General features: G+C 45.6%; 1 pseudogene; it reads left to right on the forward strand.

Moving 5' to 3' along the window:
• Window positions 1–24886, forward strand: part of LOC111819702 (mRNA turnover protein 4 homolog) — a 94123-nt pseudogene extending 69237 nt beyond the window's left edge.
• Window positions 24887–25126: the final 240 nt, after the last annotated feature.

Raw genomic sequence — 25126 nt, forward strand, 5'->3', positions numbered from 1 at the left:
GTGGGCTACAAGTACCTTATTTGCATAATCCCACCTAATCATTTTTAGGAGTCACAAAACCATGCATGGCCAAAAGGGCCATTTTAAGTAATTCACTAAATCATAGCAATGGATTTAGGTTTTGTTTTCTTTTTTTGGTACAGTGGAGTCATAGCATAAGTGCAACAACATAAATAGCAGGGTATTTGTGAGAGAAGAGTGATTACTGAAATCTAGAGAGGAAATTTTATTTGGGCTCTCAAAGGCCCGCAGTGCTGGAGCAAGCACAGCAGTGACCATTTCTCTGGAAGATGGTGTTTGTCTTAATAATCCTAGTCCCTAAACTGTTTATAGTGAAATGAAAAGAACAACAACAAGAACTGATTTTCTCTGCTCTCAAAGCCCTTGCTTGTGTCTTCCCTCATTTGGACCATCTTACAGCAGCCTGTGAATTAGGCAGTGTAAAGCTTGTCCTCCCGTTGCACGGAAGTGAAGACTGAGGCCAAGAGAGTGGAGGGCCTGCCAAAGTCCTGCCTAAATCCAGGTTTTCAAATGCACCAGACTGCCTCACTGAGCTTCCAGCTCACTCTGATGTCAACCTACAAGAGCAGACATGAGTCCGAAACTTTCTGGGCAAAAATGTACCAGGAGTTTCTACAATGCTCAGAAAACATATTCAGCAATAGGAAGCCCACATATGATGAGAAATTATGCAACCATTAAAACTGTTATTTATGAAGAATTTTTATGACATGGGATGAGATGTCATTAAGAAGAAAAGCTTCATTCAGAAATATAGAAAATATATATGCATAGGGAAAAACGTGAAAGGAAAACTGCTAGAATGTTAGCAGTCACTGCTCTGGATGTTGGGGTAGTGGGTGAGCATATCTTCTCTTTGTTTTCTGGACTTTTCACCAATATATTTATTCAACAAATACATTAAGTATCTCCTCAGTGCCAGGCCCAGTACCAGGCCTTGGAGATCCTGCTGTGAACTGTACAGACCAATTCCTGCCCCCTGGAGCCTGTGGCCCAGTGTGGGTGAAAGAGAGTAACTAGGCAACCATAGGTCCAAGGAACAAGAGCCATGATGCGGCTAATATAGGGTCGCACAGGATCAGATCGCAGAGATACATATTAGTTTTATAACTGAGGAAAGTTAATGTTTAAAAACAGGAGCCCTGGTGGTACAACGGTTAAGCATGCAGCTGCTAACTGAAAGGTTGGCAGTTTGAACCAGTGGCTCCATGGGAGAAAGATCTGGTGATCTGCTCTCATAAAGATTACAGCCTAGAAAACTTTATAGAGCACTTTTACTCTGCACACCTGGGGTCGCTATGAGTCAAAATTGACTTGATGGCACCTAAAAACAGCAACATTTAAAAATCCCAATCCATCATAATGCAAATGTTTGAATTTAAGTGGCAGAGGCAGCTAGTGAGGGAGAAACCCTGTGCAGGGAGAAAACTCTGGCAAGCCCCTTCCCTGCTTTGTGAGATAGGGACCAATGATGGGGCACTTAGTATCTCTGCTTTCATGTCCTAGTAATATTTTTTGTGAGTGTTCCTTGAGGTACAGTTTCCTCCAACCAGAAAGCAGAGGGATTCACCTTCCAGAAGGAGCCAAGCTACACATGGCAGTGTCACGGGTCACTGCATACCACCCAGTGGTGCAGAGACATACTCTAGCTAACCCCTTGGCTGCCAGACCCCTCAAGGCTGTAGCAGGGGCAGCAAGTGAAGAGCTGCCTTGAAGGAGACAGAAGCACCCAGCTAGGGGAGCTCTGAGGATGGCCCTTACCCCACCCTGGCCAGATCACTGGTTCACCATTCAAAGGGTATCTGGTTTTGTGTGGGACACAGCCTTGCATATCTTCCCAGTAGGTGAGTCTTCCAGAAGGATAACATCCATTCATGCTACAGCAGAGAAGTAGAGAGTGCCAGGGGAGGGATGGCTGGTGTCACAATTGGTAAAAAGTTTGAAGGGTGGAGGTATGTCTGACCTCTACTTCCTAGCAATCAGCCTTGGGTTGTTGATGCTGATAATGATTCTCCTCACCCATTGTGAAGTTAGATGAGGAGGTCCGAGTCCCCACAACTTTTTACAAAGCCCTACCCCTTGGTCAAGGCCCAGTCCAGATGTTACATCTTTCCAGATCCCCCAGCTAGGCAGATCCTAACAGCTCTTAGTCATCAAGCATTGATTGAGCCAGGCCCTGTGCTAGGCACTGATAATACATTGGTGGATTAGGCTGTTCTTCTTCTCAAATGAGTCAGTCTTATAGACGGCAAAGATGGGCAAAAACAAAAGCAAAAAGAACCCACATCATAATACCATGTCATATGCAGTAACAATAGACATGTGAGTCCAGACCACCCACAGAATTCTACAGGGGAGAGAAGAGGTACAGTGAGGCTTCTTGCAGGAGGCAATACCTGACCTGGGTTTTGACAGATGAATAGGAGTTTTCCAGGCAGACAAAAGAGAGAATGGTATTCCAGGCAGAAAGGACACCATGTGTAAAGGCATTGTCTTCGGCTGAGTTCTCTGGAGAGGCAAAACCAGTAAAGTGTATAAATATCTATATAAAGAGATTTATATCAAGGAAATGGCTCATGTGGTTGTAGAGGCTGGAACATCCCAAATCCATAGGTCAGGCTGGAGGCTTCTCCTGATTCATGTAGCCACAGGGACTGGCAAACTCAAGATCAGCAGGTCAGACAGCAGGACTCTTGCTCACAGGCTGTGTGCAGGCAAGACTGCAGGTAAGCTGCTAGCTCAAGTCCCAAGAACCAGAGGTCAGACAAACAGGAGCCAACTTCAGGATCCAGGGTGAGCAAAAGCCCACAAGCCTTGCCAGAGAGTCCACCTATATTGGATGTAGGCCACAACTCCAAGGAAACTCCCTTTCATCTGATTGGCTACTCAGCAGATCCCATCATGGAGGTGATGACATTATATCAAATCTTATCATGGAAGTCATCACATCATCATACAACTGCCAAACTACATCATGATTGCCAAACCACTGAGAATCATGGCCCAGCCAAGTTGACACACAACCTTAATGATCACAGGTACATATACGTGAACCAGTATGGTGCATTTGAAGAACTGCAAGTCATTTGGGCTCATTACTAGAGTGTAAAGTGAAAGGAAAAGGAAAAGGACCCAGATGCTGGAAAGTTTTGCCCGGAATTTATGCCTCAGTCTACAGAGGACCAGTGTTGGAGGTTAAGCAGAGAATGATGAATCAGCTTTTGCTGTGTAACCAACCATCCCAAAACTCAGTGGCTTAAAACAACAATCAGCATTTTTATGCTTACACACCACGGGTTGGTTCTTTTGGCTGGGCTTCGCAAAGATGGTTTGGATTTTCTCCTTGTGTCTCTTCTCTTCTTCCTGGGACCTCCAGGCCAGCCCAGGCATGTCATGGTCATGGCAGTGGTAGAGGCACAAGAGTGCAAAAGGAAACATACAAAGTACGTTGAGGACTGAGCTCAGAACTAACATGTCATCACTTCCACCTCATTCTATTGACCAAAAGAAGCCACGTGGCCTAGTCCGACTTCAAGGAGAAGGGAACTAGTGAACCTGCAAAGTCATGTGACAAAAAGAACCTGCAAAGTCATGTGACAAAAAGAACCTGCAAAGTCATGTGACAAAGAGACCCTGCAAAGTCATTTGACAAGGGGCATGGCTGTAAGGAGGACTGAAGAATCAGGCCCTTCTGTGCAATCTACTGCGGGTGATGCAATTGGATCTCTGCGTTAGGTCACTGGCAGCAAGGCGTAGGATGGATTAGAGGGGTTAAGCAGTTTCAGAGATTCTGGCATGAGCTAAACGAACACCCCAAGATCCCATAATTCTCTCTTCTCTATCCCATGTACTGGGATTTAGCCAGATGAGCAAAGGGAAGGCTTATCTTTAGTCTTTCGTTCGATTCTAACAGCTCAGTCTGAGCACTGTGGTGCTGCACGCAGTGAATAAGGAGCCTTTGAAATAAGTAGATAAAGACTGATATTCAATAAACTAGTGAACAAGGGTTTTCTTTAACTCTCTTGGAAAAGGCATCCCTGAGACAAAAACAGACCTGAGCTGCAATATTGGATAAGCCCCAATGATCACAAGAAAACCTAACATAGGTAATTGACTATTGGCAAACACAACAGAACCAAATAAAGCAAGTGATTAACAATTATTGTGCTCGGAGGTAATGGAACTACAAATCCAGGCTGTCTAGGCGCTTGTCTCAGGCATCCATAAGAACAAAGTGTTTGTTAGTGGGTGAGTAACCCAGGTGTTAAATTCATTTTATTAGATTCGATCTAAAAATAGGCTTGAACCAGCCAGTGGAAAAGAGTAGAATTCATCCTTACTTGCTCTCTGGGGCAGTAGGGGATAAATTCAAGGCTGTTTTTTCCTTAGAAAAGGGCAATTGTGGTAGAGTGTGGGCAAAAATAGCCACAATCATTTCCCTCCCTGTACCTATGCTGCTTCGCAGATGTGGCTTTGCAGCTCCTCCCATGGAGAGGTGGAGTCTATTTCCCCACTTCTTGGAGCTGTGGCTAGCTTTGACCAATAGAATGTGGCAGAAGTGACAGTATGCAAAAGCCTAAGCCTCAAGAGCATTTGCACCCTGTCACTCACCTTCTTGGGACCCTTGTCTCTGCCATGTGATCAGCCCAGACTATCCTGCTGAAGGATGAGAGATAATGAGTGAGCCCAGTTGTCTCAGCAGAGGCCCCAAACACATGAAAGAGCTCAGCAAAGCCAACCTGCAGTGGACCCACAGCTGACCACAAAAGCAAGAGGAATCCCAGCTGAGAGCAGAAAACCTGCCAGCTGAGCCCAGCCTAAACTGCTAACCTACAGAATCCTGAGGTAAAACTAAATAAATGGTTGTTGTTTTAAGCCACTAAGTTTTAGTGTGATTCATTATGCAGTAATAGATAACCTATACGGGATCCAAACAGCTAAAAATAAACTGGCACTTGGATAAAATAATGATAATCATCACTACCAATTACTGGGTACCCATTGTATACCAGGAACCTTGTATATCTGAAATCTTTCTAGGTACTTTGTGTACATCACCTTACATCTTTTAAGCATGGAAAGATAGAGTTATTGTCACTATTTTTCAGCTGAGCAGATGAAGAAACTGAGGCCTGGGGAGACAGTTCAAGCAACTTGCCCAAGGGTATACAGCTATTGTACAGGATTGCATACAAACACATTACTAGGCAGTGTGAGGCCACTCAGAGGCTGAGCAAGGCCTGGGCCACTTCCAATTCTTGAGGTACCTAATAATGTTTTATACTAATAAGTGAAGATACGAAGAAATAGTTACCAAAATTGTAATCTATTTAAATCTTTATGCTTAACAAATGGTCACTTTTACTACCAAATAAAAAAGGCAGTGTAATGTAATTGCTAATCACAAGATAATTACAGGATTTATTTTAAAAGCATATGAATTTGTAGTGTACAACAGGAAGTGTGGTTCAGTAATAGGATGCAAATTTCACTTTGTCTGTTGAATATTTTCTTCTTTCAATCTGGCAATGTATCTCTATGATGGATCATATATCCTTACATGGAGATAATATGAAATAATCAAATATGAGGTCTTTGTGAGGTTGGGCCCAGCCACATGGCCCTCTGGGCCAGCCTCCAAGAGAAGCTTGGGCCTGGGCCAAGGAAATCCACTCGACACCCTCAAGCAGCCCTCAGCTGAGAGACGAGCTCTCAAGAGGGTCTGGTGAGAACTGGATTCCCTCTTCTCATCAGAAAATTAAGTAATCTTTGTCTTCTGTCACAAAAGGACTATGTTCTGGGATGTTTCACTCCACTATGTCCAGGCTTACCCAGGACAAAGCATAATAAGGATTTACCAAAAATCTAGCCAACACTGTCAGTCTAGACACAGAGAAGGGGATGCAGGACTCTGTGTTTCAGGGGGTTGGAAAGTTATCTCAGAGATAACTTTGAGGCTGGGTCTTGAAGCACAAATAGGAGTCTGCTGGGTGGAGAAGGGTGTGCTGGCAAAGACATAGAGTTTAGAGAGCTGATGGTATGTGCAGGAATGATGCAGAGGCCAGTGTAAGCAGAACCCAGTGTGGATAGGGGGAACAGAGGCAGATGAGGCCAGAGGAAAGCTTGGGGAGAAATAGTAGAAGGTGTTCACCCAAGAAGGTCTAGCCACATCTCTCTCCCTTTGGACTCTTGCTGCCAAAGAGGAATCTCAGACCTGCAGTGGAGCTGTATGCCCAGAATAAAACCCTACAGGGCTAATTCTAACCATGCATTACAGATTGAATTGTGTCCCCCAGAAATGTGAGTCAATGTGGCTAGGCCATGATTCCCAGCATTGTGTGGTTGTCCTCCATTTTGTGATCTGATATAATTATCCTATGTGTTGTAAATCCTAACCTCTATGATGTTAATGAAGCAGAATTAGAGGCAGTTATGTTAAGGAGGCAGAACACAATCTACAGGATTAGGTTGTATTTTGAGTGAATCTCTTTTGAGATGTAAAAGAAAGAAGTGAGCAGAGAGGAGAGGGACCTCATTACCATCAAGAAAGAAAAGCCAAGAACAGAGGGTGTCCTTTGGACCCAGGTTCCCTGTGCTGAGAAGCTCCTAGACCAGGGGAAGATTGATGACAAGGACCTTCCCCCAGAGCCAAGACAGAAAGCCTTCCCCTGGAGCTGGTGCCCTGAATTCAGACTTCCAGCCTCCTAAACTGTGAGAGAATAAATTTCTCTTTGTTAAAGCCATCCATTTGTGGTATATCTGTTATAGCAGCACTAGATAATTAAGACACCATGCCTTCTAGCGGCTCATCCACCATCTTCTTTTCAAAAGACTTCAGCAGCCCCTAGTCTGCATGTGACTCTTCCAAAAGCTACTGCAGGCCAGGTGTTCCTTGGAATCTAAATCCTGCATTTCTTCACTAATCAGTGTCTTGACAAACCAACTCAACACCTTCCTGCTTCCAGATAACTCTTCCCCACAGGCTACTCTATTTAGAAGAGAAAATATGATGGGATTTTGAAGCAGCACCTCATAGCTTCCTCATAATTTTACAGAGACCTGGGAGTGGAGAAGGGCCAAGAAGTTTGGCTTCAAGGCAGAGGAATGACTGAGCTGATCTAGAATCAGTAAGTCTTGGCACCTACAGCCATTAGGCCTTCTGAGACCACCAACTCCAAGGACGGCAATTACGTGACACATGTGCCTGTCTCCTCCTGCCTGCTGCCCTGGACAGACATTACTAATCTATTTCACACAGTCTTCAACTGAGCCCAGAAACAACTTCCAAATCCTTCTGTGAGCAGTGTTACAGGCAGCCTCTACACGTCAGTAAGAGTCAACCTGTAAGGAAAATCTGTTGGTCATTCCTGATGCTTTCTATTACTTCCATTTCTCAAATGAGAAAATGGAGGCAGAGAGAGGTTAAGGGTCTTGTCCAAGGCGAGCTTTTCCATCCCCTTGGGCAGAGCTTTCCTCCACACCACACGGCCTTCGGTTCTTTCCACACAGTTTGTGTAAGACAAACACTTCTATGCCTCACTGTAATTCAGGGAATGACTCCAGCCTGTGGGACAAGGGTTTACAAGCAATGTGGTTTTTTTTTCTCTCTCTCTAAATGGGTTCAGGTTGTTATTTGACTGTGCTGTAAAATGTACATTTTAATCATCATGATAAGAGAACACCTAGATGGTTAATAAATTATGCCAGCACACTTAATAAAACCCCAGGGAATCCATTCATTCACCCACAGGCCAGGCAAGGTGCTGGGCACTGAGTTTATGAGGAGACAAAGGACATCTCAGGGGTCCAGGTGCTAAAGTGCCCAGTCTGACATTCCGCTTGGCTGGGAGAAGGTGAGAGCTGGTCTCAGCAACAAGTTCAGTTCATCTCCCCCATGCCAGGGCTGGGAGGGGCCTAGGGGCTCCACCAGGCTGCCCCTCACCCTGTCCTCTGCTCAATACTCTCTAGAGCCCCTGCTCACACACCTCCAGAGACGAGGAGATCACTACCTCCCAAGGCTGCCGACTGCATCTTCAGATGGTTCTGCCTGCTACAAATTCTTCCTCTTGCTGAAAAGAAATGAGCCTCCCCGTGACTACCTGCCCCCTCTCCCCACCTCAGGTTCTGCCTTTATCCCATGGGGAGCTAACTTCTGGGGTACCCAGGAAAGAAGGTTGAGAGGGAGGGGTGTCTGGTGAAAGAGAGACAAAGAAAAGGGAAGAGGGAACGCACTAAAACCGTCCTTCCCAATTTACGACATGGTGAGACCATTTCATATCCCTGCTCATAATTCTTACTCATATCAGTTGAATTATCTTTTTGCCCATTCTGCCGTGGTATACGCTGAGATCCTTATAAATTCCAGCTCTTTCAGAAAGCCCAGAATGCATTTTCTATGGGATCCTGTGTGAGAGAGTTGGTTGCTATGGTAACAATTGGATGTAAATTTCCCAGAACCCCCAACTAAACTATTAATCAGAAAGATGAGGAAAGGGCCAGGGTAGTAAATAAATCAGTTAAGAAAACAGGTCCTACTGGGAAGGGCAGGGAACAGGGCCGCCTCCACCCTAGCTGAGGTGCTAACTGATCCTTCCCTTTGATCCTTCCATGTGGAAGGAGAGGGGCAGCTGGAGCCCAAGGGAGTCCGGCCCCCACCCAAGTGTTTCTATCCTCATCCTTACAGAGTCAGGGCAATTTGAAAGTGGAAGCTACCCCTGGCATCTGATCAGTAGAGAGGGAGGAGAAGGCCCCCATTTGCAAGAACATCAAAGGTAAAAGCGTTAGACCCTGAAAAAGAACGTTCTGGTCAGTTTGAAAGAAGTGTTCTACTGAAGTGTGGTGATAAGGGCAGGATTAGATTCAGCACTGATGGATAAGGTAAGGATTAGAGTGACAGGTGCCAAATTTTAACAAGAAGTTTGTGGGTTTGTTTGCCCCTCTCCCCAGGACTTTCTACTCCTTTCTTTGGTGTCTATGTTTGGCTGTCTTAATAAGGAATGATATGGGAAGACTTGCTAAGCCTCCATGAAGTGAACTAGATCCACCAGGAATCTGGCCTGGGGAGCTTGTTCTAATTATAGGAAACTCTCCTGAGAGGAAATAAACAACTGCTACTCCTCCTCCTGCGTGCACGTCATCCTGCAAAGAACACATCTCATGCTTCAGGACCTAGCAGGGACCCAAGAAGAGCATAGTGGGCTCCTCTGTGACCATGTCCCCTGCTGACCAGGCCCTGTTCTGGCAGGAGACTCCTGGCTTGGGTAGGTGGTGGCTGAGGCAAGACGGGCAGGGGAGGAATGCACAGGAGAGGCCCAGCACTGGCTCCACTGGGTGCAAACTCACCGTGTGGTCTTGGGCAGAGCCCTTCCCATCTCTGGGCCTCAGTCTCCCACAGTGTGCAAGGAACGGCCTGGACCAATTTAGGTCAAAGCCACCATGCAACTAGAAGTAAGGGGCCTTGATGCAAAACCATCCAACCTCTGTTTCTCCTTTGAGGGGAAAAGCAGACTTAATCAGGGATATCCTTGGGCAAGAGAATGTGGTGGGGGAGGCAAGGGAGAGGGAATCCCACCTAATAAAAAAATTAAAAAAAAAAAACCCTGGGCAGAGGGTACCAAAGAATAGTGAGGGATGCCTCAGGGACTCCAACAGACAGGTAGCCTCCAAAGGCCTCTTAGTAACTTTATAGGACAGGGTAGAACTGCCCCATAGGGTTTCCAAGAAGCGGCTGGTGGATTAGAACTGCCGACCTTTTGGTTAGCAGCCGAGCTCCTAACCACTGTGCCACCAGGGCTCCCACTGCTCTAACATTTAAGTTTCTCAAGTGACAACAGAGGAAGGAGAGGCGTTGAGAGGACAGAAGGGGGCTTCCATCCAGGAGGCAGAGGTTGAATTAAAACCAAAAAAGGAGCATCCTATCCCTCCTCGCCCAACACACCCACATAGGATGCTACATTTGGAGTAAGTCCTCACCTAGGAAAGCCACTGGCTACACAGGCCACTTTGCCAGCTGCTTCTTGTTAAGCTTCCTCAGAGAACTGTCTGAACTCCTCAGAGCAGGCAGAGCCTAGAAGGGAGCACTGACCCAAGGTCTCACAGTGAGCAGGTGGAGCGGCAGTACCTACAGCCCAGTCTCCTGTCTCCCAGACCTATAAGGTTTCCACGGCCCTGCGTGTGTATACCCTCACCCTGTCCTTGCCCTTCCTATGATTCATGCATGTTCTGCAGTGAAAATGGCAGAGATGGATCCTGCAGGGATTGGTAATTTTTCACCATGGGTGGCACTGAGGCTGCCCTGTTCCCTGGAGGAGGGAAATGAAGAGTTGATTAAGTACTCGAAACATCCCTGCCTGTGGACCATTCAATAAGTGCCTCGTCCATCTCTCAGCCATTAGAAAAGACATTTAGTTTGCTAATCCAATTTGGCAAGCCTCTCTAAGGCTGCACTCACTGGCTGCTGGGCGCCATTTTGCTTGATGTGTTCAGAATCAATGAAAGCTCCCTGCACTAGCTCTCAACGCTGCTTGATTAATTACAAATGAGACCGTCCCTGTTGTACTGACATTCCACCACAGACAGCGCAAACCCCCATGTTCCAAGAAGCTTTGAGGACCTGGTGATGCCCCACCCATTCCTCTGAGTTTCGCAGCATAATTCCTGGATCTGAATAAATCAGCACAAAGCAGGTGTGGAGTCTATGCAGTCTTCACTCTCTGAACTGTGATCTAATGCTATGTCCTCCACTTAGCAGAAGGAAGTTTACAAGGAGGAGCCACAGAACGTTTCAGTATCTTGCATACAAACCAACAACAATGATGTTACCATTTTGTTATGTGATGTCCCTTATTTGGAGGGCAGAATTAGTTCCTGCTGCCTCTGTTTCTCTCAGCCAACAAGATCTCTGTGAGTTATTAGGATTTCTCTTTGCCTTGGCTACCAGGAAGCTCAGAACTAAATGCAGTTCCATGGTTTCAGGAGCAGATATTTTCCTGCAAACTCAGTGTGGTTTCTTATCTCCTTTTTAATAAATATTTTAAACTATTATGTGTGTTCCTTTTTTTAAAAAATGACTGAATGTATCACTTTGTCCTGCCAACTTGATTTAAGCTGTCAAAAAGTTACCTTCTTTCATTTTACAGAGAATTATCTTGAGCCACAGTGATTGCATTGGAGTGGTCCCTAAAGTGGTCCAATTAGAGTGAACATCAGAACTTCTGGAAACGCTAGACAAAGATTCTTGTCCCCTTCTGCAGGGTTTGAACATGAAAGCCTCAGGTACTGCTAGAAGAAGTCATCTTGTGACCAAAAGGGGAGAACCTGCCTGAGAATGAGTCAACCTTGAAGAAGAGAAGGAACCGAGAGTGACAAAAATGCATCCTGACAACATTATTTGAGCCCCTTTATAGAGTCGCTATGAGTTGGAATTGATTTGATGGCAGCAGGTTTTATCTAGCTATTCCTGAAGCTGGATTTACCCCTGGACTGTGCAGACATGACCCAATACATTCCCTTTGGGTCAGGTTTCCAGTATCTTGCAGCTGAATGAGCCCTGGGAGTATCCAGGATGGGGGAGGGGGTTTGAGGGGGTTTGAGGGGGTTGCATATTGTACCTGTGCCTTCAAGTCACCTTCTCCCAACCCCCTTCCCCATTCTACTCTCTTCAGAAGACCACAGGTACTCTGTGACCAGTCTAGTATCCTCCCCAGGGAGGTGGGGATAGTCATGGTGGCATGAGGTGCCTCTTCAGTGACCTGATCGAGGAACAGTCAGCACTCTGCTGGTGCCCTCCCAGGCTCTCCTGCCAAGCACCTCTGTGACCTCCCCTTTGATGCAGATTGAAGGAAAGCCTTGTCCTCTGCTCTCTCTTATTCTCTCCCTGCACTCTCTCCTCTCATGTTCTCATCCCCTCCTACTGATGGCTTCCGAGTCTATCTCCAGCCAGGCCTCTCTGGAACTCCCCACCTGGGTGCCTCCTGGGCGCCTCAGCCTCAGTATCTCCCACCTCTGTGAGCGCACCTGCCCATGGGGTTTGAAGATTTGGGGGCATCTCTCTTCTCCCTCGCACTCTCCCTCCATCCAGTTGATCATGAAGTCCAGGTAACTCTACCAGATGTCCCTGGAATCCACTTCTACTTCAGTTTCCACTCTTCCTGCTTCAATTCAGGTCAAACACTAGTCTCCACACCGCCAGTCTCTAACCCTCTTATTCACCCCCCACACTTCCATCGGACAACTGCTTCTAAAATCCTGCCCGTACTTGGCAGCTTCCCTGCTCTTAACCCTCAATGGCTCCCAGTCACCAAACTCCTCACCTGAAATTCAGGACCCAGCAGGATCTGGCCTCACACCTCAGGTACTCCAGCATCAAGTACTTCTGTCCCCACAAATGCCTCTCACGTCCCAACTTCCGTATCTTTGCTCACTGGTTCTGTCTCCACCAATTGGACTCCTACGCACCTGTCGAGGCTTAGCTCCAGTGCCCCTTCCTCAAGAACTCTAACTACCCTCCCACCTTAACAGTGGAATCACAGACTCCCATAGACAGATTTGCCAGAAAAATTGTTTTATAAAATCACATAATCCCATCCCTGGCAATTTTAGGACACAGGACAATTAAAAGAGGAGTCCTGCAGCCCATAACTTGTAGCCTGCTCCCCTTTTCTGCCCTCCACAACTGCACCCCCCGGACTCCACCCTGCAGTGTGAGGGGCTTTCTGCACACAAGTGTGGACCCTCAAGCCATGTGTCCAAGCTCTTTCCCACACCCCCCATGACCCTTTTCCCACTCCCACAGTCACCCTCTGGCCATCCTTTGGGTCTCAAGGAGGAGCTCAGTGCAGGCCCTGGAAGCAGGCTTGGTCTCTGTAGGCAGGAAATCCCAGGGTGGGGAGTGTTGGAATGAGGTCTAGAGGAGAGATGGGCTCTGTGTGGGTCCTTAGCCCTGTGGGAAGGGTGCAACTGGAGGAGGGCAGAGCTGTGCCCGCTGAAGTGAGCTTTTCACATTTCCTTGTGCACAGGGATCAGGACAGCCTATGTTTCTAACTAGCTCCTGGGAGACATGGATGCTGTTGGGCTATGAACCACACAAGGAGTTGTTGTTAATTGCCAGTCAAACTGGTCCCCGTCTCATGGTGACTCCATGCACAACAGAAAGAAATACTGCCTGTACCTTTGTCATTCCATAATTGGTTGTGGATTGGACTGTTGTGATCCATAGGGCTTTCATTACCTGATTTTCAGGAACAGATCACCAGCCTTTCTTCCTAATCTGTCTTAGTCTGGAAGTTCCGTTGAAACCTGTTCATCATCATAGCAACACGCAAGCCTCCACTTGCAGATGGGTGGTGGCTGCGCATGAGATGCATTGGTCAGGAATCGAATCCAAGTCTCCACATGGAAGGCGAGAATCCTACCACTGAACCACCACTGCCCTCCCACTGACAGTAGCAAAGGTCTAAAGCATGAGGACCAGGTCAAAGAGTGATGGAGCTACGTTAGCTATAGTGAGTCTTCTTTGCCAATTGATGGGTAAAATAAGTTTGGGCCTGTGGTTCTCCAGAATGAAGGAAACAGCTCAAGAAACAATAAGTTCACAATAAGGACTGAAAGCTGTGCTTTAGTTTTACAACTTGTTCTAGCCTCATTAGCTTGCTGGTTTTCCCACTAGTCCTGGAGGAAACTCTGGCCAGACAGGCAGTGACTGCAGATTGGTGGGTGAACTGAACCCAAATCTAGGCCTCCTGATTCTAAGTCTAGGTCCTCTGTTTGCCTGGTGCTGTGCGGAACCCACCCAATCTTTTGGAGCAAGCATGGGAAGGAGTCAGGTAATTTCATGGGTACATAGGACTCTGCCAGTGAAAACAAACTTCCCCATCAAAACTGCAGAGCTAGAATGATCTAAGGTGGCCTCTCAGAGATGTTGGAGGTGGGGAGACTGCATTTTCCCCAGGGATCTTCCCTTCTCCCGCACCCTCTCACAAGTCTAATTTTACATCCTTGCTAATTACTTGACTTTCTTCTCACTTCAGCAATCACTGACACATTTGGGCCTCCTTCCAGCTGTTTTGGCCCCAAGGCAATGTGATCTGGCTTGAAGGCTGGGAAGCAGGGGCATGGCTCGGGGAGGACAGACTTTCCTTCTTCTTTGTTGTTCCCAGAGTCTTCTTAAACTACTTGAGATTATATACATATATTCTTTGCCTCGGAGTTACTGAGCATCAGGACTAAAAATGCTCTAGTACAATTCTCTCATGAAAGATGGGGAAACTTAGGCCCAGAGAGGGGAGGGGACTTGCCTGAAGTCATACAGCAAGTTAGTGTGGAGCCACGGTTAAGACACAGTCTATTTCTTCCCACTGCCCGACACTGCCTCTTTGCTAAACCCACCCTTGCCCCACCTTAGGCGTACAACAGACCTCCCCACTGTCTTGGTTACCTAGTGCTGCCATTAAAAAAAAAAAAAAACCACAAGAGGGTGATTAAAAACCCAAATTCAAGGTGTGGCTATACGGAAAGTCCTTCTTTGTCTATTTCAGCTTCTAGTAGGTGGCAGTCCTTGACGTTCCTGGGTTTGTAGATGCATCTGCCATCTGTGTCTGTCTTCACATGGCATCTTCCCCCTCCGTGTGTCTCTGTGTCTATTGTGCTGTTTCTATAACTCAGAAGTGATTAGAGTTAGGACCCACCTTGCTCTGATATGACCTCATTAACGTAAAAGTAACCCCCTATTTCCAAAGAGGGTCATATTTACAGGTACTAGAGTCAGGATTTCAACACATATTTGGAGGGGGACACAATTCAATCCATAACACCTACTCAATATCTGAATGAATTTAAGTAAACCACTTAATCTGCCTTGGCCTTGTTTCCTTAGTTGGTTAGAGGGAGAGAGCAATGCCCACCTGCTGGAGTCTTGCTGAGGACTAAGTGAGGCAGTGGATGTAAAGGAGCCAGCACCAGGCCCTGAATGTGGAAGGTGGTTGGCCTATGTTCGCCCATTACAAGCACGAAGTGACATGATCAAGTAAAGTGGTATTTGTATTAGTTTCCTGGGGCTGCTGTAACAAACACCACAAACTGAGACACTTAAAACAACACGAATTTATTATCTTACAGCTCTGGAGGTCAGAAGTCTCAAATGGGCCTCACTGGACTAAAATTAAGGAGTTACCAGGGCTGTATTCCTTTCTGGAGTATCTAGGGGAGAATCCATTTTCTTGTTTTTTCCAGTTTCTCGAGGCTGTCTGAAATCCTTGGCTGATGGCCCCTTCCATCTTCAAAGCCATCAATAACTGGTTGAGTCTCACGTAGCATCATTCTGACCCACGTCTTCTTCTGCTTCCTTCTTTCCCTTATAAAGATCCATGGGATTACATTGGGCCCACCTGGATAATCCCAGATAATCTCCCCATCTCAAGGTCATCTGATTAGCAATCTTAATTCCATCTGCAGCCTTAATGCTCCTTTGCCATGCAACCTAACATACTCATGGGTTCTGGGGATTAAGACATGGGGGGCCACTGTTCTGTCTATCACAGTCCTCAACCATTCGGGAACCTGGAGAATCTGAAGAACATCAGGGCTTCTCTCCCAGAAAACTACACATGCAAATTTTTGGCATGCAATCTGAGGAGATTCATGGACACCCAGGCATGGGACCCAGGTATAAACTCTTGGATTAGAGGGATGATATGTGTCCCCCACCCTTTATGACATTTGTTGTGGGTGTATTGTGTGCACCCTCATGCTCATACACATGCACACACGTGCACACATACACATACCTACATCTGCATACATGCATGCACACACACACATGCATACACACTCACATGGGTGCATGCAGGTGCACGCACATACACGTCACACAATTTTCTGATAGAAACAGCAGGATTTTCTTTGGCGTCTCTTTGTGCAAGTTAACAACCAGGAAGGCCGCAAGAAAAGCAGAGACTTCCTCTGCTTCTGTCTCTCCAACCTGCTCATTCCACCCCCACCCCGGCCCCCTGGGATCTGTGGCCACTCTGCGCTTGTCACTCTGCCTGACTGATCTTCACCAAGGACTCTGTTAGAGCTGGCCATGGTGAGTGAGGACCAGCCCTGGGCTGCCATATGCCCAGTTGCTTATTTTCCTGCAGCATGTTCAGTCTGCAAAGCTGCTTCCCTGGGGCCTTCAGCTTGGGGTGGTACTCTGCACTTTTGGTTTTTGAGGGGTTTCCTTTTAGGGTCTCTGGCTCTCACACTTGTGGATGCAGAGACAGAGACGAAGTAGACAGAGGCTAGTCACAAGGAAGACAAGAGGGTCAACCACACCCAGGCACCCACAGGTACGTACACACGCGCTCTTGAGCACGCCATGAACACACATTCATGCACGCGTACGCGCACACACACACACACACACGCTCACAAACATGACCTTGTGCACACACCCATGTGCAGGCACACACAGCTCTATTTCTGATGAGGCTCCCTATCAAGGCACTCAGGAAATCCTCCCCTTCCTCTCATGTTCATTTCCAGGATGATAGGTCCCCAAAAGAGGAGGTCGCAACGGGAAAGTACCCATCTTTGTCAGACAAATGCACACGCAGAGCACCAAGTGTGTCCAGTCCTTCATTTTAGTTCAAGCGAGAGTCCAACTTGTCCATGTCCACAGAGTGAGGAGGACTCAGGCAGGACCCCTTGCACCCAGACCTTCAAGGTATCCCACATAGTTGCCCTCGGCCATGGGAGGGGACTCCTGCCTCTGCCCCCAGCCAACCTCCGATACACTCCACCCTAACCTCACAGTTCCAGGCTCCTTTGAACCCCACTTCTTCTCCAATTCCCACCTCATCCTCAATCCCAGCCTCTGGGCTAAACTGTTACTCATCATCTCCTTGGCTCAATCTGAGACTTGAGGGGAGGGATGCTCCAGGTCCCGAGGACAAAGGAGGTGGGTGAGGTCACTGTGGTCTGGCCTCCAGGTGAAATATCTAAAAAACTGTCAGGCTTCCTAGCCTACAATAGGTAATTTCTTGCTGGCATATCTCTGGTAACTGATTATGTAAAAAGAGCATCTCTCCGCTTCCCAGTCTTGAGTCAGCTCCAAAAAAATCTTCTGTTTATTATATTAGCTTTGAAGGGGGCAGGACCCAAGCGGGGAGGGGGAACTGAAGCACCTAGATGCGGACTCTGTGGTTAGTGTGGGTTCTGGGTGGGGCTCTCACCTTTCCAGAGAAAGGCGCCACTCTGAGCCATCGGGAATGCAGCAAACCCCTGTGGCAGCTCTTCAGAGGACAATGGTCTATAAATAGTTGGCGACAGGGCCCCTACACGCTTGGGTGGAGGGTGAGCAGGGAGACAGGTGGCACCATGGTCCCCCACCCTGCTCATGCCAGTTGTCTCTGTGACAACCACTGGTCCTAGGGACAATGGCACTCTCCTGGAGGCACGGCTTAGGGAGCACTGGGGGCCTCCAAGAGCTTTGTCCTCTCTGCCTCTGTGTCCAGGGCCAGGCAGCCCTAGCCAAGAGCAGCACCCAGAGGCTCTCAGCTCAAGGTGGAGGCACAGCAAGAAGTACTGGGATATGGGGGCAGGGAAAGGAGGCTGGGGAAGAGGATTAAGGCAGAGTGTGGGAGTGGGGGAGGAGAGGGACAAGGGGAGTATGGCAGAGATCATTCTTAGCCAGCCTGACAGTTATTCCTCCTTCTTCCTGGTTTTGCAGGAGGTGGTAATGTTCCCAGGCTCCACTGCAGTTAACAGTGGCCACAAGATACAGTCGTGGCCAATGAGATGTAAACAGAGGTCACTTGGGTGGGGTTTCTGAAGAACTCTTTTCAGTACTGTCCTCAGGCCCTGCTCTGAGCTCCAAGCTTTAAAGAGCCTCAAATATTACAAACACACACAATACAAATATTTCTTAATACACAGATGGTCTCTATATCTGAGATCAAATGTTCAATGCTGACACAGGCATTCACTCTTGGTACTAACTCCATTCAGGCCTCAAGGAAATGCACTTCTAAATGGTGACTTGAGAACATCAAACTTCAGTGGGAATTGGGTGTTGAGCAGTCTGTTAGGTTCACTCACTAGCTCAGTATCTCCATTCAACACACTGGCCTGATAGCTCAGGAATCCAATCCATGGCCTTTAGAATCTTTACAAAGAGCCCGAACTGCATATTACCCCTGTGAACGCCACAGATCCTTTGAGCTAGAATGAGTGGATGGATGACAGGTGTACGAGCAAAGCAGTCTGTTTTTTTGTTTGTTTCTTAAATAGTATTTTATTGAGTTTTTGGTGAAAGTTTACACAGTAAACTAGTAAGTCAGGTTCCCATTTGACAATTTCCACACAAATTGTCCAGTGACGTTAGTTACATTTATCACAAAGTGTCAACATTCTCTTTGTTTTTTGTTTGTTCCCTTTCCAGAACTCTAGTTTCCCTATCCCCTTATCTTCCCATCTTTGCATTTGAGTAATTGTTGACCTTCTGGTCTCATACAGATGGTTTTTAAGTAGGGCACCAATCTTACAGGTAATATCCTGTATTTTGTGTGCCACTCGAAGCAGTCTGTTTTGATGCGGCTATTTTCATTCACTTTTTACCCGGGTTACTTTGAGCTGTACCAAAATTTAACAACTGTCTTCTGTGCAAGCAAAGAAAAGATGTCACTTTGAGGACTACGGTGCACCTGACCCAAGCCATGGTCTTTTCAGTCACCTCATATACAAGTGAAAGCTGGACAATGAAAAAGGAAGACCAAAAGAAAATTGATGCAGTTGAATTATGGTGCTGGTGAAGAACATTGACTATATCATGGTGTTACGGATTGAATTATTTCTCCAAAAAAACACATGTTGTAAATCCTAACCTCTATGCCTGTAGCTATAATCCCATTTGGGAATAAATTGTCTTTGTTTGTTAATGAGGCAGAATTAGTGTAGGGTTGTATTTTGAGTAATCTCTTTTGAGATATAAAAGAGATTAAACAAGTCTGCAGATGAGAGATGGCGTAAGATAGATACCAAGACACATGGAGATCTCCAAGCAACCAGGAAGCAGAAACTGAAGAGACGAGGACCTTCTTCCAGAGCCGACAGAGAGAGAAAGCCTTCCCCTAGAGCCAGTGCTCTGAATTTGGACTTTTAGCGTCCTCAACTGTGAGAAAATAAATTTCTGTTTGCTAAAGCCATTCACTTGTGGTATTTCTGTCATTGCAGCACTAGATAACCAAGAAAAATGGACTGCTAGAAAAATGAATATATCTGTCTTGGAGGAAGTACAGCCAGAATGCCCTTTAGAAATGAGGCTGGTGGGACTTTGTCTTGCTTACTTTGGACACATTATCAGGAGGGACGATCCCTGGAGAAAGACTTCATGCTTAGTAAAATAGAGGGTCAGCAGAAAAGAAGACCCTCAACGATGGATTGACACAGTGGCTGCAACAATGGGCTCAAACATAGCAATGATTGTGAGAGTGGCACAGGCCTGGGCAACATTTCATTCTGTTAGACGGGGTTGCTATGAGTCGGAGCCGACTCAAGGACACATAACGATGACAACAACATTTTCCGTTGCTTTTTACCTGGGTCATTTTGAGCTGTATGAAAATGTAAAAACTGTCTTCTATGTGAGTCCTACCCCTAACCTCACGCTATTTCTCAGCCTCAATTCACTTCTCACTCTACTCCCTCCTCATTGTTATTCAACTGCAAAATTTACGGTCATAGCAAATTGCCCATAATAAATGTGTTTGGTTTTTTGGCTTTGTAAACAATCTGTAAATCCACCATTTTTCTTCCAAGGTAGATTTAATAAAAATGAATTCAGATAAAAATGCTCATTAAGAATTGAAACAAAGATTGATAGACAGTGTTTAATTTATAATTAACACATGAGAAAATTATGATCTCTTTCTGTAGGGTATGTGAAAATATTTTCCTCTCATGATTTTTAACTAGTATCAAAATTCCATGAGTTCTCATATTTTAATAATAATGCCTGTGATGATTCTTTTCTTTATACATAGAGGTCATATTCCAGGTCTCTTCTAGGCTGGGCCCTGCACCAACAAATTTCTAGATGACTTTGACAGGGTTGACATTTTCAGTCATTATCTTTCATTTTCCTTTCACAAACTGACCTAGCAGGATAGAAATAATGAGGTTTGTTGGGGCTTATTTTTGACAATTTGGTAACTCTAAATAAGTGTCTTTGACCTGATTTTAAAATGGTTACAGATTTTAAGGTGTATTATCTACTAAAGCATCAAACAGAACCTTTGGATCATTAGTTGCCACAAACAATCATTTGAGCTGCAAAAGAAAAATTCAAATCACTTATGTTTTGTGCTTTTAACTCTTCCTTGGCTAATGCCTTTTACAATTTTTTTACTAAACGGAAAAAAAAATTTTTGATACTCAAGAACACTGAGTAGGTGGCATCCAATGCCTCCTGTTCAAAATCCATCATCACAGATAACTCGGTTTCCTTATCTGTAAAAGGGAATAATACCAGAAAACAAAACAAACAAACAAAAAACCCATTGCCATCAAGTCGATTCCAACTCATAGCGACCCGATAGGACAGGGTAGAACTGCCCTATAGGGTTTCCAAGGCTGTAAATGTTTACGGAAGCAGATTGCCGCATCTTTCTCCTGTGAGCGGCTGGTGGGTTCCAACCACAGACCTTTAGCTTAGTAGCCGAGTACTTAACCACTGCACCACCAGGACTCCTTTTAAAGGGGAATAATAATGGTACCTAACTCACAGGATTTGAGGATTGAATTAAGATGTGTAAAGTGCTTAGCCAAGGATATTGGTGGTTCAACGGCAGAACTCTCACCTTCCGTGTGGAAGACCCAGGTTGGATTCCTGGCCAATGCACCTCATGGGCAGCTACCACTCATCTGTCAGTGGAGGCTTGAATATTGCTATGATGTTGAAGAGGTTTCAGCAGCGTTTCCAAACTAAGATAGACTAGGAAGAAAGACCTGATGATCTACTTCTGACTTCTAAAAATCAGCCAACAAAAACCCTACGAATCACAATGGTCAAATCTGCAACCTGTGAAGATGGCACAGGACTGGGCAGAATTTCCCTTCATTATGCATGGGGTTGCCATGAATTGGGGGCCAACTTGATAGCAGCTATCAACAACAACAAAGTGCTTAGCACAGTGCCTGGCACATAATAAATGTTCATTAAATGATAGCAATTGTTATACTGTTGTTATTATTTAGGGCAAAGTTAAACCCTAAATGTTTTACTCCCTCGAAAAGGCACCTGTCAATATTAGCATGGTCTTAGAGGATGTCCTGGTAAAATACTGATCGGTTGCAAGGGAGGAAATGGTACCTTGACAATGGAGAAAGTTGGCGTACAGCAAGTCAACCAGGTGATTAAAATTAAATCACCACTAGTAGGACAGGCGACATCGTGTGCTTCCTGATGTACTGCACTGAGAAGAGCTCAGCATCGTTTCTGTGTAATTCCTGCCAGGAAAGTATGGACGGCCTGAGACTGGACACAAGGAAACATCAGATGAACCCAGACTGAGGAACCTGCTACAGAATGAAAGGCCTGTACCCTTTAAAACTGCCGAGGACATGAAAGACAGGGAAGACGGAAGAACTGTTCCCGACTGAAGGAGTCTACAGAAACATGTCAACTAGTTCAATGTGCCACCCTGGAAAAGGAGACATTGCCGGGACAGTTGGCAACAATGGGAGTTCTTTATACTACTGGTCTTGCAACTTTCCACTATGTTTGAAAATATTTCAAAATAAATAATTATTAAAAAGATACCTGTAAGATGGTTGCATAGCACTGTCAGTGTGATTGATGCCACTGGATTTTACCCTTGAAAATGGTCAAAATGGCAAATTTTATATTGTGTCCCTTTTACAACAATTGTTTTAAAGTGAGGGAAAAGCACTTGTATATTTCTTCATGTCTTGAGGAAGCACTGAGTTCCAAACTGGTGACACTAATTGTTTCATGTCAGCTGAAATTGTACACCTGCCGCAAGAGAGGAAGGCGTAACGCACTTCCTTCTGGTGACTCCAGGCAGTATGAGATCGTGAGGCAAATACCAAAATATAAGTGAGAGCCCTTTAGGAACCTCCCACGAAGGACTAACTGCTACAGAAACTGCCCCCTAATGTAAACAACTAAAACCCAAACAAAATGTATAAAACTTCTCTTATAGAGAGTGGACACAAGGGGTGCAGGAGTGTGATCCCTGAGAGAGGGAAAACCACAAGGTGAGGCCTGCACCTGCCCCAGCACAACACAAGGAGGTTCACCCAAACCAAGCCCAGCAGATCCACTTAGCTGAGGGACAGAGATCAGAATTTGGAGAGGCTGAGGCAGCTAGAATTTGCAGGGTAGATTACCAGAGATGAGGGACAGGCACAGAGAGAGAGCTCTAGAAACCAAACCTCCTCCCCACTAAAAAAAAAAAAACAACACCTCGCCATCCAGTCAATTCCAACTCATAGCAACCCTACAGAACAGAACAGAACTGCCCCATCAGGTTTCCAAGGCTGTAATCTTTACAGAAGCAGACTGCCACATCTTTTTCCCGAAGAGCGGATGGTGGGTTTGAACTGCCAAACTTTCGGTTAGCAGCCAAGCGCTTTAACCACTGCACCACCAGAGCTCCTCTCTAGAGAACAGCCGTAGGTAAAACTATAGTGATAGAAAGATTAGTGATTGCCTGAGGGTGTGGGAAGGGAATTGACTGTAAGTAGACACAAGGAAAATTTTGGAGGTGATAGAAAATTGTACCTTGATTGTGGTGGCAGTTAAATACTGAAAACATTTGCCAAAACTCATTGAATTGTATACTTAAAATTGGTGGTGTTTTTTTTTTAATATGTAAGATATATCTCAATAGAACTGTTTTAAAGAAATATCACCTGGACCCATCTTGAAGACTCAAACACCAAAATCACGTTGGTCTTGAGATGTTTAGAAGCTGCATCCAATGTTCACCCTAACACCCTCTGACTCATTGGCTGCTCCTTCATTGAACCATGTCGGTTGCTGCTCCCGTGTTTAGCAATTTCCCTTTCCTGGCCTTTGAAGCACCTTGACAAGCCTCATTGACAATCACAGATGGAGCCTGAAGAGTTTCTCAAATACAAGTCTTACCACCTTGAACTTCAGGACTCTCTTCCACACTCAAGAAACTGTTCATCCATGGCTGAGCTTCCTCTGTTGCCACAGAATGATGCAATGTGGCTTTTCAGTCACATGAAGCACACTTGTCACTGCCCCAAATTCCAATGGCTTCCTTGGGGATAAGTCTATCAAAGCAGCATACTCTGCCATCCCTAACAGACATTGCCTTTGTCATAGTAGCTTCTGCTTGGCTCCTGTCCTAGTATAATGAAAATGCTTGTGTGAACAGGTTCCCTAACTATTGCCAAAGATTTTTCTTTTGACTTGTTGCTGAGATAAGTTCCATTAATGCATTTACTAATACTGAGCTATCTTTATATTCCTGAAATTAAACCAACTTTGGTCATAATGTATTGTTCATTTAATATAATTCTGGATTGAATTGTATTTCATTTGGATTTCTGCATCTGTATTCATAAGCGTGTAACCAGTTTATTGAATCATCTGAAGTCAGTGGACCTCAAACATGAAATTGTTTTATTTTTTTCCTCCAATCTCTTGCCTTCAAACAAATTCCTTCGAATCTCTCCTTCCTGTCCCATAATGGCATTTGGGCAGATCCCATGCCTCTCAGGCCAACCTAGTCCAGTTTAAAACTTCAGTGACAGTACTGTGCCCATGTCCAAGCATGTGAAGAACGTTTCCTTACCCAAAGCTGCCAAGGACAGTTTAGGACTCAAATAGAACCCTATAGAAGGGCTTCAGAAATGTGCAGATACCTATTAATACCTTTTGATCCTCTCTGTGGCCAGCGTGAGTTACAGCAGGATGAAGGGCATCTGGAACACCTGGAAACATAGCAGATGTCCTTTGGCAAGAGCAAGGGGATGATGGTGGCCTTGGGTGGAAGTCTGTCCATTGAGTACAAAGACAATTTGCACCAGGCCAACAAGAAGTTAAAGTAAGAAGTTGGTTTCTAGCTCACCTACTGCCTAAGAAGGAAATATATGAAATTCTCTGAAATGAAATATGCCCAGGCTGGCAACAAAGCAACGTTCACCATGAACCTGGGCTCGGAGGTCTCTGGAAACACTTCCTCACTCCATAGAGCCACAGCTTGGTCTGCCTACTACCCTCAGGAAAGGCATGGAAGGAATGAAGTAGTCATACCTGCTACAATATGGATGAACCTTAAAAACGTTATGGTGAGTGAAAGAAGCCAGTCACAGAGACCACATACTACGATTCCACTCATGAAAATTCAGAACAGGGAAATCTATAGAGACAGAAAGTAGATTAGTAGTTGCTTAGGGCTACAGGGAGGGGAGAATATGAGGGTGATAACTAAAGAGTACAGGGTTTCTTTTTTCTTGTTTTTGAGGTGATAAAAATGTTCTAAAACTGACTGTGGTCATGGTTGCACATACCTGTGAATATACCAAAAACCATTACATCGTACACTTTAAATAGGTCAGTTGTATTATATGTGAATTATGTCTCAATAAAGCTGTTAAAAATTTTTAAAAGGAGAGAGGTGTGAAGACTCTGCTGACTCATTACAGAGTGTGCAAGAAAGGCTGGGTGCTAAGGCAGAGTAGGCCCCTGTCCTGCATATCTTTTGGTGTGATATGTTTGAATTTAAAATGGCTATCTGATTCACACAGCAGGCATCACTGAGAAGGCGATGAAGAGGCAGCGAGCGCGCCCAAGTCCTATGAAGTATTGGAGGAAGAGGATGACAGTGAGTGAAGTACTCAGGCCTGGGGGGGTCTCTCCTCCACCCCACCCCCATCTCCACCCCCATCCATAGGTCACAGGATTCCTTTCCCGGCCTTTCTCTCTGAGAAGAACTTACTTATTTTCTTATTTTATTCTGGTCTGGAGACAAGGCAAGGAGACAGGGAGGGATTGACTATTTCTGTAAAACATAAAAACCTGTCTGCAGGTGACTCTATGGGTAGCAAAAGTGGCTTTTCTTAGGAAAGGATC

This window comes from Trichechus manatus, unplaced genomic scaffold (assembly GCF_000243295.1).
Source record: "Trichechus manatus latirostris isolate Lorelei unplaced genomic scaffold, TriManLat1.0 scaffold00016, whole genome shotgun sequence".
Taxonomy (NCBI): Eukaryota; Metazoa; Chordata; class Mammalia; order Sirenia; family Trichechidae; genus Trichechus; species Trichechus manatus.